At 43.4% G+C, this 16,458-nt stretch overlaps 1 long non-coding RNA gene across 1 annotated transcript in view; it reads left to right on the forward strand.

The window, feature by feature from the left end:
- Nucleotides 1-15,894, forward strand: part of LOC309641558 — a 28,424-nt gene extending 12,530 nt beyond the window's left edge. The window contains exon 2 of the long non-coding RNA XR_014252689.1: nt 14,049-15,894. This is a non-coding gene — a long non-coding RNA (uncharacterized lncRNA). The remainder of the gene's footprint in view (nt 1-14,048) is intronic.
- Nucleotides 15,895-16,458: the final 564 nt, after the last annotated feature.

Here is a 16,458-nt window from a genome sequence, read left to right on the forward strand (position 1 = left end):
AGAAGCAAATTTCCCAGCATTGCAATCGTTAGACAAGATATCCCTCCTTGCTTTCTGGCATGTCCTAATAGCTAGGAGTAAGCAAGGAAAGCTTTCTGCTCTGTTGCACTTTTCTTCCTCACTTTTCATTGCTTTGAACATGTGACAAATTTCATTCATTGGGGTTCTTTGTACTCCACCAAAATCCACTTAGATGTAAATTATTTGCTTTATAGAATTATATGTTTGTAGACATGTTTCCTTCTTAAAAGTGTGGCTACTGAGAAAGAGAAACTGGTAGTAATTAATAAGCAATAACGTTTGGGAGAGTTTCTGGACAGTGTTCTATGTAATTTTTTTAAACATATGGTATATAGGGTCATGGAGAAAGCACTAGACTTGGGGTTGGGAGAGGTGGGATCTAGTCCCCATTATGCCATAGGCTGTGTAACTTGGGGCAAGACCCTTATGGGATTACCACATTTTAAGGTTGTCAGTCCCTACCCCCATCTATCACAGAAGAACACCTTTAGAGCATCCCTGACAGATAAAAGTGATGTCTTTGCTCAAATATTCTACTGATGAGGAACTCATGTCCTCTAAGTTATCCCCATTGTCTGTTCTAAGTTTATACGTTCTTTCTTATTGAGCAAGATGCCCCATCAGCATCACTGGTGCGTGTCTGCTTACTATTGATGGGCCTTGAGCTAGGTGCTTTGCCTTATAGGATCTTTCCAAGAACCATGTGCCATTAGGATCCTGAAGGACAGAGGGGTTCGATGACTTACTCAAAGTCATTGAAAGCTAGTCAGGGGCCCAAAACCGCCTGCTTCCAGGCAATTTCTTCCCGCATATGTTGTCTCTGGCCACTGGGACAAGACAGAACTAGCTGTCTCCCTCGTTTATACTGACAGTTGGTCAGATATTTGAGGGTGCCATCCCTTCATCCATTTCTCTTCAGCTATTTTGTTGGATGCTGGCCCCTCATTAGCGGGCTGCCTTCTTCTGGATCCTGACTAGTTCATTGATTTCCATCTCAAAGTGTGGTATCTTTCTTAATGTGTCACTAATGAGAAGGAGCAGCTTGGAACAACTTCAGAAACCTGCAGATCATCAAGGTGGTTACAGAAAAACACACTACAGCCCTGGGCCACCCTTTGGCTCCTCTCACTCCACTTTCCTGGTACCACTGAGGCATCCCCCAGTAACATTGAGGACATACTAGTCCAGACAGGGAAGAAAATGGTTATCCCATCTTCTGGAGGCTGGTTTTGTTAATGAAACCCCAAATTGCACTCCATTTTCTCATCTATAAGTTGGGTGAGTTAAACTATGGGTGATTTTACCTTATCTATGTTCTGTGGCCCCAGAGAACAAAACGAGTGATTCTGATAAAACGTTAGAAAGAGGCATATTTCTGCTCACTTAAAGAGCTTCTTCTGCAATCCATTGCAACATAGCAAGGGTTACTTTTAGTAATCACATAAAGGACCTACAGTAGTAACTAATTAGGGATGTTACAAGGAGATCGATGAGTCACTTATTGACCCTGAGCCTAGATGTCCTCCTCTGTAACATTGGGGTAATAATATCCACAGCAGAGTGTTTGTAAGGAATAAATGTTTGTAGTGTACCTAGCACAGTGCTTTGGCATGCTATTAAGCACTGAGATAAAGCTAAGTGGAGTTATTATTACTGTTAAACTCTACTGTGTTGTGTTCTCTCAGAATCAGTGCAGCTCTAGGAGTCCATGGAATTATTAATGTATTTCATACACTCTATGAAAGTATGGACATTTCTGTACCAGATCATGGCTCTGGGGTGTCTCTACCCACTGTTTACACCACTATTGGCCAGTTACTCAGTGGCTTCTGCCAACATGGTTCAATCTCAAACCAGTTAATTCTAAACTTCCTATTACCTCGTCCTCAGAGAGACATGTACTCAGAGGTAATCTTCCAACCTTAGTAATCTTCCAACCTATGCAAGGGACAAGGGAAAACGCATCTACACAGTCATAGAAGTGGAAAGAACCTTACACATTGAATCCATTATTTATCAAAGTGAGGTAGTTGGTACATGGAGGAGCATTTGTATTTAAATGCTTTGAGGTTTATTTTAATGAGTATCAGAAAAAAACGCAACATATCAAACTCATAGTTTCACAAATATTATAATGGTATTTAAGTTTAAAAAAAGAATCCATTTTTAAAAAATTAAGTAAGTTGAAGAAGTGATATATAGATACGGGTTTTAAAAATCTGGAAGGTTGTATGAAATTATTAAAGCTTAGAAAACAAACTCCAGTTCTTCCTTAGAAAACTAAGGAACAGCATCTCATTTACACCCATAATCATACAGCCTGTTAGTGGCAGTCTGGGACTAAAATAGCACCTCTCACTTCTGAAACTAAAGAAGTTAAGACTTTGCATGGATTATTTTCATGTAAACTATATCGTTAAAATTTACCCATTCTTCTTGTTTCTTCTGTCAGTATTTTATTGTGACTCACAAATGGATTCTGTTTTCTGAATGGCTTTAGATACTTCTTATTGTTCATTGTTTCTGTTTTAATGATTTTCCCTACTCTGAACTTCTGGACTGGCTGCCTTGCTTTTTACCAGACCACAACTGCCTGTTACTTCTGCCTCTCCAAGTAGGTTTTCCTTCTGTCCTATCACCTTTCCAAACGTCTCTGCCTTTTTAAGGGCAGCGAAATGTCATTATTTGACTTATCTATCAGTTCTCTGGAAAAGCTTCTTTCTCAAGCTTGTCATTATTTGACCTGACTCAGAGGTTGCTCTCTGTGAACAACCTTATCCCCAGAGTGTTTGCCCAAAACAATCAGCGGCAATTGTTTAACATTTCAACTACCTGAGGTGGTGATATCCATTGGGCTAACAAGAAGCGACTAAGAAAAGTAAAAGGAAACACTGGGAAATGTGCTGTCCATATGGGCTTTGACAGCTCTGACATATTCTTGGGAATCTAGAAGGTCACATGCATGTGCATGGCTTTGCATGTACACAGGAAAGACCTGAGAAAGCCCTAATTACTCACCACCAGTGGACCTTGAGCCTCTGTGCAGACAGAAAGTGATAGTTAAGAGTTTTAAACTGTCTGCCACTTGCTGAAGACATGCCCCCACCCCCAACACACACACGCACACACTGGATCTCTTGGCAAAGGCTAGGAGACATACTGGTTCAAGGCATTTAAGGAAATCTCTATGTAATCATTAGCTGACTATGAAGCAAATGAAACAGAGACTTCAGTGGTTATACATGACCAAGAATACAGACTTTATGGAATTAGTTCATGAAAGGCACTAAGTAAACAAACAACAGCAACAACAACAGCAATAAAAACAACAAACCCTGCTGTGTGTGTGTGTGTGTGTGTGTGTGTGTGTGTGTGAATCTGATTTGCAGGGTTGCCACCTTATATTATTTAAAACATCTAGTTTTCAATAAAAAATTATGAGACACACAGAAAAACAGAAAAGTATGGCCTAAACACAGGAAAAAAAAGCAGTGAATAGAAATCATCCCTGAGGCAGCCCAGATCTTACACTTAGTACACAAACACTTTAAATCTGTTATTTAAATAGAAATATGTTCAAAGCAGTAAAGGAAACCATCTCTGAATAATTAAAGTATAAGAAATAGAGAATATTGGGACTTCCCTAGCAGTCCAGTGGTTAAGACTCCACGCTTCCACTTCAGGGGGCACGGGTTTGATCCCTGGTTGGGGAATTAAGATCCTGCATGCCGTGCGGAATGGCCAAAAAAAAAAAAAAAAAAGAAAGAAAGAAACAGAGACTATCAATAAAGAGACAAATTATTAAAAAGAATAAAACATAAATTGTGGATTTGAAAAATATAATGACTAAATGAAAATTTTGCTGGCAGGGGGCTCAGCAGATATGAACTAGCAGAAGAAAGGATGAGCTAATCTGAAGATAAACCAATGGAGATTATCCAGTCTGAGAAACAGGAAGGAAAAAAAATGATGAAAAATGAACAGTCTCAGAGACCTGTGGACACCATTAAGCATACCAACATACATGTAACGGGAGTTCCAGAAGGAGATGGGAGAGAGAAAGAGATAGAAGAATATTTGAAGGAATAATGGCTGAAAACTCCCCAAATTTATTTTAAAACAGTACTCTACACATTCAAAAAGCTCAATAAACTCTAATTAGAGTCAACTCAAGGATAGTCACATTTATACACATATTAGTCAAACTTTCAAAAGACAGAATCTTGAAAATAGCAAGAAAAGAGCAACTCATCACATTCAAGGATTCTCAGTAATTTTAACAACTGACTTCTCATCAGAAACCATGTAGCCCAGAAGGCAGTAGGATGACATGTTCAAAGTGCTGAAAGCAAAAGACTGTCAACCAGGAATTCTGTATCTGACAAAATTATCCTTCAAAGATGAAGGAGCAATTAAGATGTTTTCAAATAAGCAAAAACTGAGAGTTTGTTGCTAACAGACTTTCTTTACAAGAAACACTAAAGGGAGTTCTTGTGGTTTAAGTGAAAGGACACTAGATAGTAAGTCAAATCCACACAAATAAAAAGCACAAAATAAAAAGTAAATGTAACTGCATAGGTAAGTGTAAAAGGCAATATAGATGTAGTTTCTTTTTTGGTAACAGTTTTCTTCCCCTATCTAATTTAAAAACCAATTGCAGTAAACAATAATTATAAAACTTTGTCAATAGGCTTATAGTGTTTAAAGATGTAATTTGTATGACAATAATAGCACAAAGGAGTGAGAGGGAACAGTGCTGTACTGGAGTAAAATTTTTGCATACTATTGAAATTAAGTTGGTATTAATCCATTGTTTTAAGTTAAGATGTTAACTGAAATCCCAGGACACCCACCAAGAAAATAATTTTTTTTTTAAAAAAAAGGAAATGAAACAATAAGAATTTAAATGACACACTTGTTAATACTATTCAACACAAAAGAATCCATCAATGGAAAATAGAAGAACAAAAAAGGCATAATAGATATAAAAAACAAAGAGCAAAATGGCAGGTGTCAATTCTACCTTACAGTAATTACATTAAATGTCAATGAACTAAACAGTTCAATCAAAAGGAACTGTTTGGCAGAATAAAGAAAACATGATCCAACTATATGCTATCTACAAGAGACAATCTTTAGATTCAAAGACATAAATATAAAGTAAAACGATGAAAAAATATTTATCATGCAAACACTAACCAAAAGAGAGCTAAAGTGGCTATACTAACACCAGACAAAATAGACTTTAAGACAAAAATTGCTACTAGAGACAAAAAGAACAACCGATAAAAGGGTTAATTCATCTGGAAGACCTAACAATTATAAACATTATATGCCCCTAATAAATGAGCCCCCAAAATACATGAAAAAAGATCTGTTTTATATTGAGCAGGAAACTGCCTCTGTTACTTTTACTCCATGTACTTATTTCTGCCCTCTGGAGCCTCACGAAGTAAGTCTAACCCCTTTGTGACAAGAGAGTTCTCCAAATATTTGAAGCCAACTCTCATGTCTTTTCTCACTTTCAATTTTTATGTGGCTTTGCCTTATAAAAATTTCCCTAGAACTCAATTATGTTCACTTATAAAGAAATCTACTGCAGTGTAGAACAACTGCAAGAGCAGAGCCTACTTTCATAGAATTTCAGGGTTGGAAGGAAACTGAGATTATTTTTTTCCAAATCTCTGATTTTATAGATGAGTAAGCTGGGGCTCAAGCTGGTTATATCATTGAGCTGGTTAATGGCAGACTAACATCCATAATCTTGGTTTCCAAACCCCTTGCCTAGTGCTTATTCCAACATTTTCCTTCCATGATAGTTTCTTCCACTTTGGTACTGAGGAGGGTTGCTGGCTTTGGGTAAGAGAGAGGCTAAATAACTCTTCTTTCTTCCCCCTTCATCTAGCAGTACCTGGCATCCTTCATCTTGAATTTGCCATAGAAGAAGAAAGCTAAGAGTAATGGAAGGAACTGTACTGGGTATTAAAATATACGGATTCTCATCTTTTTTGGTCACTGACCAATTTCTGATACGTTGGATAAGTCACTTCAAAAAAATAATAAGAAATACTGTCTATTGAGCACCTACCGTTTACCAGGCCCTGTGCTAGGCACTTTATCTACAAGCCTCATATATGTGTTCAGATGTGTTCCTTTCTTATCTGTAAAATAATCAGGTTATACCGTATGTTGTCTGTTGTACCGTCACGCTCCAGAGTTGCGTGATTGTAAGGAGCTATTAGGGCGTTCTTATGTAATAGTTCCTGAGGGTTCATCTTGATCCCCCTCCTTCCTGTTTCCTAGCTGGCAGTGGTAGGGTTGCTGTAGAATAGTTGCTGTAGACTTCTCTCTACAGTGAGTCCATGAGTTGTGATGTCCTACTCTAGCCTCCCAAGAGGCTTTCCATTTTCCGTAGGATTTGGCTGGACTCTTACTGGTCCCTTTCAGGGTTTCCAGGACTGTATTCTCTGCCCTCTTCTCTCTGTAGATTCTCCCCATGGACCTTTGATTCACTCTGGTGGCTTCTTATTTTACCTGTGGGCTCGGAGAAGTCGAGTAATTTAGAAAAGGTCCCTCAGCTTGTGTATAAATGGCAGACTTGCCAGCTGTCTGACCCCACTGCCTTTGTTATCCCTGGTATAACATGATTCCTGTCTCTGACAGTTCACCTGATCTAATTTTCCCACCCTTGCTTAATACCTTGCTCAAGCCCTGCCTTCCCCACCAACTCAGCCTGGCCAGCTGCTCATTCCTCTCAATTTACCCAGCAAGTGTTGTCTGAAGTACACATCACGCACCACCTTGGGACTTATGCCTTGGGAGACTCTATGGCTTAGTGGTTATGAATGCGGGGTCTGGAGTCAGAGGGCCAAAATGGGAATCCCAACGCTACTACTTATAAGCTGTGCAACCTTGGGAACATTACTTAACCTCTCTGGGCCTCGGTTTCCTCAATTACAAACTAGAGATGATAGTAGCACTTACGTCCTAGGGTTGTTGTGAGGATAAATGTGAATTGATTCCGTCACCAGTTCTAGGGGTAAGCCCTGATTGGCCCAAGCTGATGGACATAATCCCATCCATCTTGCCAGAGTGATTGAGTTAGACTTGGGTACACGAACTTGACTAGGCCAGAGCGACCTTCAGGACTGAAGTTTGACAATGTGGTCTCAAATGTGAGGCCTGGAGTTGCTAGAGCCATTTTGTTTTACTAGCAGGAAGCCAGCCTGAGAACAAAGCTGACACAGAGAGTAAAGCAGAGCTGAGAAAAATCAAAGAGAACTAGAGCTACAGGCCTGATTAAGTATCTCCTGAAGTCCCTCCGACTTCTGGAATTTTCCATTGCTTGAGCCAATTAAAAAATTTAGTATTTCAGCTACTTTGCTAGGTTTATTTTATCATTTGCAACTGAAAATATCCTAACCGATACTTATTATTATTACCTTCCCGTGTATATCCAACACTTTGTCATTAGACTGTCATGTCCTTTGGGGCAGAGACTAACTTCCTACGCTCTGTGTTGCCGTGCTACCTGGCACGGTTCTGTCATATCATCTGTGCTTCATACCACAATCCTCATTTCCCCCTGGTAACTATGCATTTTGAGTATCTTTTTTTTTTTTTTTCCTTTCTGATCTTCAGTATTCTCACTTGTTTTGTGTTTTTTTTTTTCACATCTTTATTGGAGTATAATTGCTTTACAATGTTGTGTTAGTCTCTGCTGTACAACAAAGTGAATCAGCTATATGTATACATATATCCCCATATCCCCTCCCTCTTGAGCCTCCCTCCCACCCTCCCTATCCCACCCCTCTAGGTGGACACAAAGCACCGAGCTGATCTCCCTGTGCTATGCAGCTGCTTCCCACTAGCTATTTTACATTTGGTAGTGTATATATGTCCATGCCACTCTCTCACTTCGTCCCAGCTTCCCCTTCCCCCCCACCCTGTGTCCTCAAGTCTGTCTCTACATCTGCGTCTTTATTCCTGCCCTGCCACTAGGTTCATCAGTATCTTTGAGGCAGAACGAGAAGGTGGCCAGAGTCCCAGGTAGTGTGGTCCCCTGCTGCTGCTTCATCTTCTTACTTTGCTAAGATAATACGAAAGTAAAATGCTTCATAGATTAGCTAAACCTTATTGAGCACAGGGCGTTGAACACAGAATCATCTTTTTTCCTCTCGGTTACCAATGGTTATTATTACCATGCCCTGTGTTACAAATGAGAAACGGAGGCTTACAGAGCTTATTCAACTAGTGTAGGACACGCAGCTTCTACGTACCCTAATTTAGGGACCTGCTCTCAAATGACTGCATCCGTGTCTTTAAGTTCTCATTCCACTTTACAGAAAATGAAACTAGCAATCGTGGACAGTGCTTTATGGGTGTGGCTTGCCAGGAAAGATGATGGAGAACTCCATCATCAGACCCATGCTAAAAAATCGGCTTTGAATTGACATCAAGAGATTTGTAAATAAAGGTACATTCACTTCAAATAAATGTTTAGGTATGTGTAATTCATCTCTTAATGATTTCTCACTTTCCTAACATTTTTAGATAACCCACCACCTTCCCAGTCACATCAGAGAGATCTTTACTTTCTGGTTTTCTTTTTTTGGGTATGAGAATTGAAAAATCTAAATAGGATCATGCCAAACATATTGTTCTGTGACTTGATTTTTTTCATTGAACAGTAATCTCTTGGAGTCTTTCTATGCCAGTGGTATAGACCTGCTTCATTCATTGTAAGTACAGAATGGTTTTAATGGTTACAATGTATCATAATTTAACCACTTCCTACAATTAATGGGCATTTGGGCATCCTCCCTCACCACTTTTTTTGCTTTTATAAATAATGTGCCATTAAGCATCATCGTACTTTGCTTCTTCGTGCATTCAGGTGTCCATGGGAGGAGAAAAATATTGAGGTCTTGATTTTGTGACCTCAAAGGTGGTCCAAGATAGAGAATGAACACCTTGAGGTCTGTATCTTCAATGACCTCACAGTCTATAGGGGAGCAGACATGTACACACATAGCTTTCCCTTTAATATAAGAGTGAGGCAGATAGGAATCCCCTCAGTGTACGGAAGTGTAGGAAGAGGGAGACTGAGGGGCTCAGTTGAGTGGATGACTGGGAAGGCTGCATGGAGGAGGTGGCACTTGAGTCCAGCCGTGGAGGATGGGAAGGCTCTGATGCTTGGTCTGCCCATCTTCCTATCATGGTCTTGAAACGTGCCTATCATTTGGTTGGATTCTTCATTAGGCCATTTGGTTGGATGAATAACGGTGGGGATGGAGGGGAAGGATGCTTTGAGCAAAGGAGACATAGCCCAGGAACTAAAGTGACGAAGTGCGTGGTTTTCAGAGGGCCAAGAACTGGCTGCTGTGGCTGGAGCACACGAGCACAGGCCACCTGCAGGCAGCACAGGGATAGAAGGATGTCACAGGCATGGGCTAAAAGGCACCCAGGAGGGATTTCAGTTTGCCGGAAAAGGAGTTTTGTTCAAGATGCATGCTGAAGGTTGGGCAGAGAGTGTAAGGACAGAGCAGACAGCTCTCTGATGGGATGATGGGAACCAGACAGATGGGTCCGCATTCTTTCTAAGTGACCCCGCAGCCCCAGTTTTAGTGAATCTGTTACTGCGGCATCTCTCTGCTTCACTTTGGGGGGTTGTCTCTGCTTTGAATTCAAGTGAAATAGCCATGTGGAAGACAAACTACAAAGTTGTTGTTGCTGTTTTTAATATTTATTTATTTATTTACTTATTTATTTATTTGGTTGCACTGGGTCTTAGTTGTGGTTCGCGAGCTCCTTAGCTGTGGCTCGCCGGCTCCTTAGTTGTGGCATGCGAACTCTTAGTTGCGGCATGCGTGTGGGATCTAGTTCTCTGACCAGGGATCAAACCCGGGCCCCCTGCATTGGGAGCACGGAGTCTTATCCACTGCGCCACCAGGGAGGTCCTGAAACTACAAAGTTTTAGGGAAAAAAAAAAAAACCCACCTACTTTTAGCTGCTGCTGTGTCTGCGTCCGTAAAAATTCTCTCCGTGCCCCATGAATTTCAACAGGCAGTTTATCTCCTTTGTTCCATAAAACATTAGATGTGACTTTAATGGCCTAACCCCCAAAAGATAACCTGACAGCCATCAAACATTCAGCAGCATTCCAAATAACCTTCTGCTGGAGCCTGCCTTCTACGGGGCCATGTGGGTGTCAGACACACACAGCTGGAGTCACGCTGACATAGCTGGCATGCCTGGACCGCAGTGGAATCTCGGGGGTACCAATCACAGGCCAGAGAGAAGCCATCGGCCAGAAGAAACAACGTCAGCATGCTCACATCTCTGCAGAAGGAGCTGTGTTGATAGTGATGGAAATGACAGTTGCAGCCAGAGGGGGACCGTGACCCTGAAGCAGAACGGGCACACACGTCAGTGATGCTGGCACCGTACGGAAGCATTCCGGGGGTTAGGGCCGTGGCCGCACACTTCTTCTCCTGACCCCCAACCAGAAAAATTAAGAAGAGAGCAGATTTTCCCTAAAAATACTTCCTGAACGGAATGCCCTGCCATCTTCAGGGGTCTGAGAAATCCAGAGTGGATAATAATGGCCCGAAATTCGTTAAGCACTTAACATCTACCAGACGGTGTGCTGGGCGTCTTAGGAAACATTCATTTACTTCTCGCTGCTCCATGGTGAGGTACTTTTCATAATTCCCTCTTTAGGAAGGTGGAAACTGAGGCTAGAAAGGAGTAAGAAATGTACCCAAATTCCATAACCAGTAACTGACAGAATCATGGACTTGAACCACAGTCTTTCAAAAGCAAAGCCCGGGTTCCTGACCACGGCACTCAAAGCCACGTGGCGGGTCCACAGACTCTGCGGCACCCACAGCAACCACTGTCCCAGATGGAGAAGGTCTGTGTGTTGAAGGTAGAGGAAAATCCTTCGAAGGATTCTTTTTACCCCCCTGGTTTCCTGGGCGTCGGGCAGGCATGCTTAAACGTGCTGTTCATTGAACCCTGGTTTTACTTCAAGACCCCTGGCTCAGCCCAGCGAGGGGATGTAAGGATGTTGGGGATGAGGCCACTCCCTTGGGGGAGACGGGGGGGCTGAGCTGCAGGCATTTTTTACATCTCTCTTGAGTTTGGTCATTACTTTTCTAGCCAGGGTTGATCATCCTTTCTTTTTCTCTTTCCTTCAGGATTCTTCTTCTTCTTCTTCTTTTTGTTTTTATGCTATAAACCTTTATCTGACTTACTACATGTCAATTATGGTGCTAAATCACTAACATAAAACCATTAGCGGGCAGCGTCTCTTTGGTCCTCCAACAGTCAAGCGAAGTAGGTGCTGTGATTATCCTCATTTTAAGAAGATGAAGAAACGGGGGCTCAGAGAGGTTAAGTGATGTCTCCAGGGATGCCTGATTCAGTTCTCTGCTCTCTTAACCACACGGTCACAACCAGACTGTCTACTAATAGGGCCTTCGCTCTGCACAAGACACGGTTCAAATACTTCTTTGATAGTAACTTGTTCAGTCCTCACAACAACACCGTGCAGGGGCGCTATTATCCCTGTTTAACAGATGGGGAAACTGAGGCACAGAACGGGTGTGTCATTTGCGCAGGCTCACCCTGCTGGTAAGTGGCAGAGCTGAGATTATGCTTCACTGCTTATATTTTGTGATGAAATAGGAAGACATTCCTCAGTTTGGGTTTTGTTTTTCCCTTGAAATCTTCTGCGAGGGCCGGGGGTGGGATGCCAGCGTCCTGAGAATAGAGTCTCTGAGCTGCACTGGGAAGGGGTGCCAGGGATGGCCAAGTCCCTGCAGCTCTGGAGATGGAGGGCGGTGGGGAGGGCGATGAGACAGCAGCCACAAGCCTGGGGTTTTGCCAGGGAAGACCTCAAAGCCCACTGGCGGGTTGGCACCCCTGAGCTGGGCAGTGCACCAAAACGAGTCGTGGCTTCAAGGAGACCAGCAGAACATGGTCCTTGGGAGAAGAGAAAGCCTGGGGGAAGGGCTGGCACGACCTCAGCCTTCAGATCTGAGAAGGGCTGTTCTGTGGACGAGGGCACGTAGGGAGCAGCTCTTCCAAGAGCCAGGCAAGAAAAAGTAGGTTTCTGTTTGGACAGCACCAGTGGGATTTCAGGGAGAAAGAGGGATTCAACCTGGCAACCCTGGCAGAGGGTGGCCACGGGTCCTTGCCCAGAGGAGGGGCCTCTGGAGAGAGGACATGGGCCACCCTGAAGCTGACCTCTTCATTGTCTCTGTCTTCTGAAACCCTACCCATCTTTGAAGCCTTGGTTCCATGGGCACCTCCTCCATGAAGCCCTTCCTGACCAACCATCCCCTGCACGCCCGTAGAATTCACAGTTCTGTTCCAGGGGTATAAAGCCTAGGTACTCTGAGGTCCAGGCCAGTCCACGTTCATTCAGAGCAAGGGTCCCCCGTGGGCTGAGGTTCAGACCAGACGTTTGGGTGATAAAAGCCTCAGATACTCTGGAAGCCAGCCTAGTCAGTCCCGGGACCTCTCTCCCTAGAAACCCCATTCTTACAGCAAACATACCCTCCCTACATACCATCCAGCTGGCCTTGGGCACTGATGTCTTGCTGCCTCTCTGGTACGGTGTCTCCTGGCCATAGCAGCTTCTTGCACGAACGCATCTCTCAGATGCTCACAAGACAGTTAACGGAGCACCTAGCACGTACCAGGCACTATGTCCAGGGATTATCTCATTTAATCCTCCCAACAACCCTACGAGTCGGCGTTATTATTACCGTATTACAGAGGAGGAACCCGAGGCCCCAGTCCTCGGCAGCTAAGGAGCCAGCTGGCCCTGGACCACAGTGTTGAAACCCCAGTCAGGCATGAGAGTCTGGGATTTGTCTCCGACTTGTCCTCAACAAGACTACGTCAAGGACCTTCTTGGTACCTCCTATAGCTCCTAGTGAGTGCCTCTGCAGAGTAGTTGCTCAAGAAACGTTGGCTAATTGATTGTTCAAAGACGTTTCTAGTCTGCTTTTTCGGTAATCCGTGAGTTCGGGTGCTTTTGAGAGGACAGAATAGCGTTGAGTCCTTGCTAGACAAAAACCAGGTACTTCTTGGGAGAAGTGAGAGGTTTGCAGGCAGAGTCCTAGAAAATTTTATTCCAAGTCTTCGGGCTAACTGTGACACAATAAAAAAATATATATTTGGTCTTTGTCACTGATTCCTGACACAGAGCTCCTAACTCCCTTGGAATTTCCTGAGTGATAAGAGTGTCTTTTGTTCTAATGAGGCCACTCTTGGTGGGTCCCTCGAGAGCTTCAGGATGGAGGCTGGTCACCAAGAAGACCAAGGCATGGTTAGAGGGTTGGAACTTTGTGTCCCATCCCCCTACCTCCTGGGAGGGGAGTGGGCTGGAGACTGAGTTCATCGCCAACGGCCGATGATGTAATCAATCACGCCTGGGAAGGTGGTGCATCTCAGCTCCGAGGGGACAGGAGGTCCTATGCCTGGGATCCTTCCAGACCTCACCCTCTGTACCTCTTCTTCTGGCTGTCCATTTGTATCCTTTATAATATCCTTTATAATAAACCGGTAATAGCAAGTAAACTGTTCCTGAGTTCTGTGAGTTGTTCTAGCAATGGTCAAACCCGAGGAAGGGGTCGTGGGAACCCCTGAATTTATGGTCGATTGGTCAGGAGTCCCGGTGGCAACCTGGGACTTGTGACTGGCATCTGAGGTGGGGAAGTCTTGTTGGCTGAGCCCTTCACCTTCGGGGTGTGCGCTAAGTCTAGGTGGTCACAGTCGGAGTTTTATCGAACCGTCAGACACCCAGTTGGTGTCCAGAGAGTTGGAGAGTTGGTTGGTGTGGGGATAAATCCCACAGATTTGGCATCAGAATTGCTGTGGGTGAACACAGTCTATAGTAGCAAAGAGAAATGTGAGGCTTTCAGGAAGACAGCTCACATCAGTTGACTGATTGACGTAGCCAATCCAAAACATTTTATTAACTGCTGTCCTTTTCTTCTGTCCTCCACTTGTAGGAGGACATATGACAAAACTGGCTCCTACAGGACTGATGTTGAAAATTCACCTTCCAGAAGATGCCCAGGCATCCATGTAGACTGGACTTGGTCTCTACCCTCTCTGTCCTGGGCAGTCAGACCTGGTGCCTGCTGGTGACCTCAAGCCAGAAGAAGCCTCTCGCCAAGATCACCAAGAAGGTGGCATTTGTTTCTCCGTGCTGGCTAAGCTAGGAAAACCTGGCTTCGAGAGGTTTTTTGTAACAAGAATTGAAACCTAAAGGATTTTTTTTTCAAATTATCCTTCAGCTGCCAGAAATGGAGTTTGGAAGAACTTCTCCAAACTCTGTAGGCTTTGGCCAATGGACCTTTTACTGTAACAAGTACATCAGAAGCCAGAAATAAATTGGGGAAGAAGGTACACACTTTACCAAAAGGTTTCTTGCTGAGCTAGACACTCTCCCAAGGTGCATCTTTAAACTGAGAGCATTTCAGACACATTTTAAATGGCTTCATTCACTTGAAAGTGAGAGCTGCCTGTTGCATTCAGAAAATCTGGTGAAGTGTACTTGATTTTGAAATCCTCAAAACTCATATCACGTTCAAGCTGAAAAGGGCATTTGAGTCTTATCTCCTCCGTTTAAAGGAGATGACACAGCGACCTGGAGAAATTAAGTGACTTGGTGGCACCTCAAGGCTTTGTCTGCGGCAGGCCATCCAGTTTCCAGCTTTCTCCCGTTACTGGGCACCTTCTTTGGATCCCAACTACCCGACCGTCCCTGGTTAAGACTCTCTGCCTCGCCCTCAGCTGCTGTCCTGGATGCCTAATCATTGATTCCCTTCTGGATTTTTTTGGTATTGCTTTTTCCTGTTTTTATGGAAAATTTTCAAACGTAAAGGTAGAGAATATAATATAAATAACTCTCATGTGCTCTCACCCAGCTTCTACAATTATTAACATATGGCCAATCTTCATTTATCCATACCTAGCCCCAGATTCCCCTGCTGCACAGATGATTTTAAAGCAAATCCAAATATCACGCAATTTCATCTGTAAACACTCCAGGTGTACCCATGGAAGAACCCTCTCATACATACATATATACCTACAATACAGTGATCACAACTAACAAAAATGAACGCTAATTCCTTAATAGCCAATTTCCCCGATTGTCTCTCTGTCACTCTTTTGCAATTGATTTGTTAGAATAAGGATCCAGCGGAAGGTTGGGTTGCAGGTATCAGGTAGAATGATTAGCTGCTCATTCCAAGTTCTTGCATGAGGATGTTTGCTGAATGAGAGGGAATAAATTACATAAGAAAAATGCTTTATGATAATTATAGATCACAGTTATCTATGCCTTTATACTTCCTAAGCTTCTTTGACCCATGACCTTCATGTCTGGAGATGTTATGGGATCCAATTAGTGGTCGAGCAGAGACCACCTGTTTCCTGAAAACAACAAAGCACCATGATAACCTCCAACTCATTAAAATTCTAGCCTCTCCTTTTAAAAGGAGAGGCTCAAGAGATTCTCACCCTCTTCGAGACACTTTTTTTAGAGAAGCTCCTGTAACCTTCACAGGAACCCTGTGAAGTAGGTGCCTTCATTCTCATTCCACTGAGGAATCCCAGGCACAGAGGGGCTGAGATATTTCCTCAAGGTCACCCAGCACCAGCATTTAAACTCAACTCTGTAGTATACTAATATATTACACCACCTGTAATATACTAGTATCGATTACAAGGCAACTGTAATTTTCAGTGTTGAAAAGTCACCTCGATTAACTTTTATCATTTTTCCCTTTTAGAATATGGCTTTGATTTATGAAATAAAATGCCGTTTAAGGCAACTTCGACTCTTCAGACATTTCATCAGTGCGGATGTGATTTTTCTTTTATCCGAATTCGTGAAGTTTTATACGACTTCCGACTAAATCATTAAGAGCTGAAAATAAATCCTAGACTCTGGACCTGTCCCACCTCCCCCGGCCAGTGGCTAAGGTCACAGAGTCCCCGCCTTGGCCTGGTCCTGCTTACTCTGTCTTGGGCTTTCAGGAGCAATCAAAGCCCTTTTTAGAAAATATTTCCTGGTTGTCTGTGGCCTTGGATGGACAGAGTTTTCCACTAAGCTTTTTTTTTTTTTTTTCCCCAGCCACACTGGCCCTTAAGAAGGTGTTACTCAAGACTCCCCACCTACTTCCAACACTTTTAGGGGCCCTGGCTGGGGCCTTGGGTGCGACTGCCAGGAACCCTACGGGAGGTGGAGCCCCGACTTGGGACCTGGCCTCTGTCTAGGTGCTGAGAGCCCGGGGGCCCACTGTCGCTGGGGGCGACTTTCTCAAAGGTCCCCCCACAGCGTATTCTTGTCAGGCAGCTGCTGCCCCAGCTGCTTCTCCCATGTTTCTGTCCCTGATGGGATAACCCCCC

The sequence above is a fragment of the Balaenoptera physalus genome (genome assembly GCF_965194825.1).
Source record: "Balaenoptera physalus genome assembly, chromosome: 13".
In the NCBI taxonomy this organism is placed as follows: Eukaryota; Metazoa; Chordata; class Mammalia; order Artiodactyla; family Balaenopteridae; genus Balaenoptera; species Balaenoptera physalus.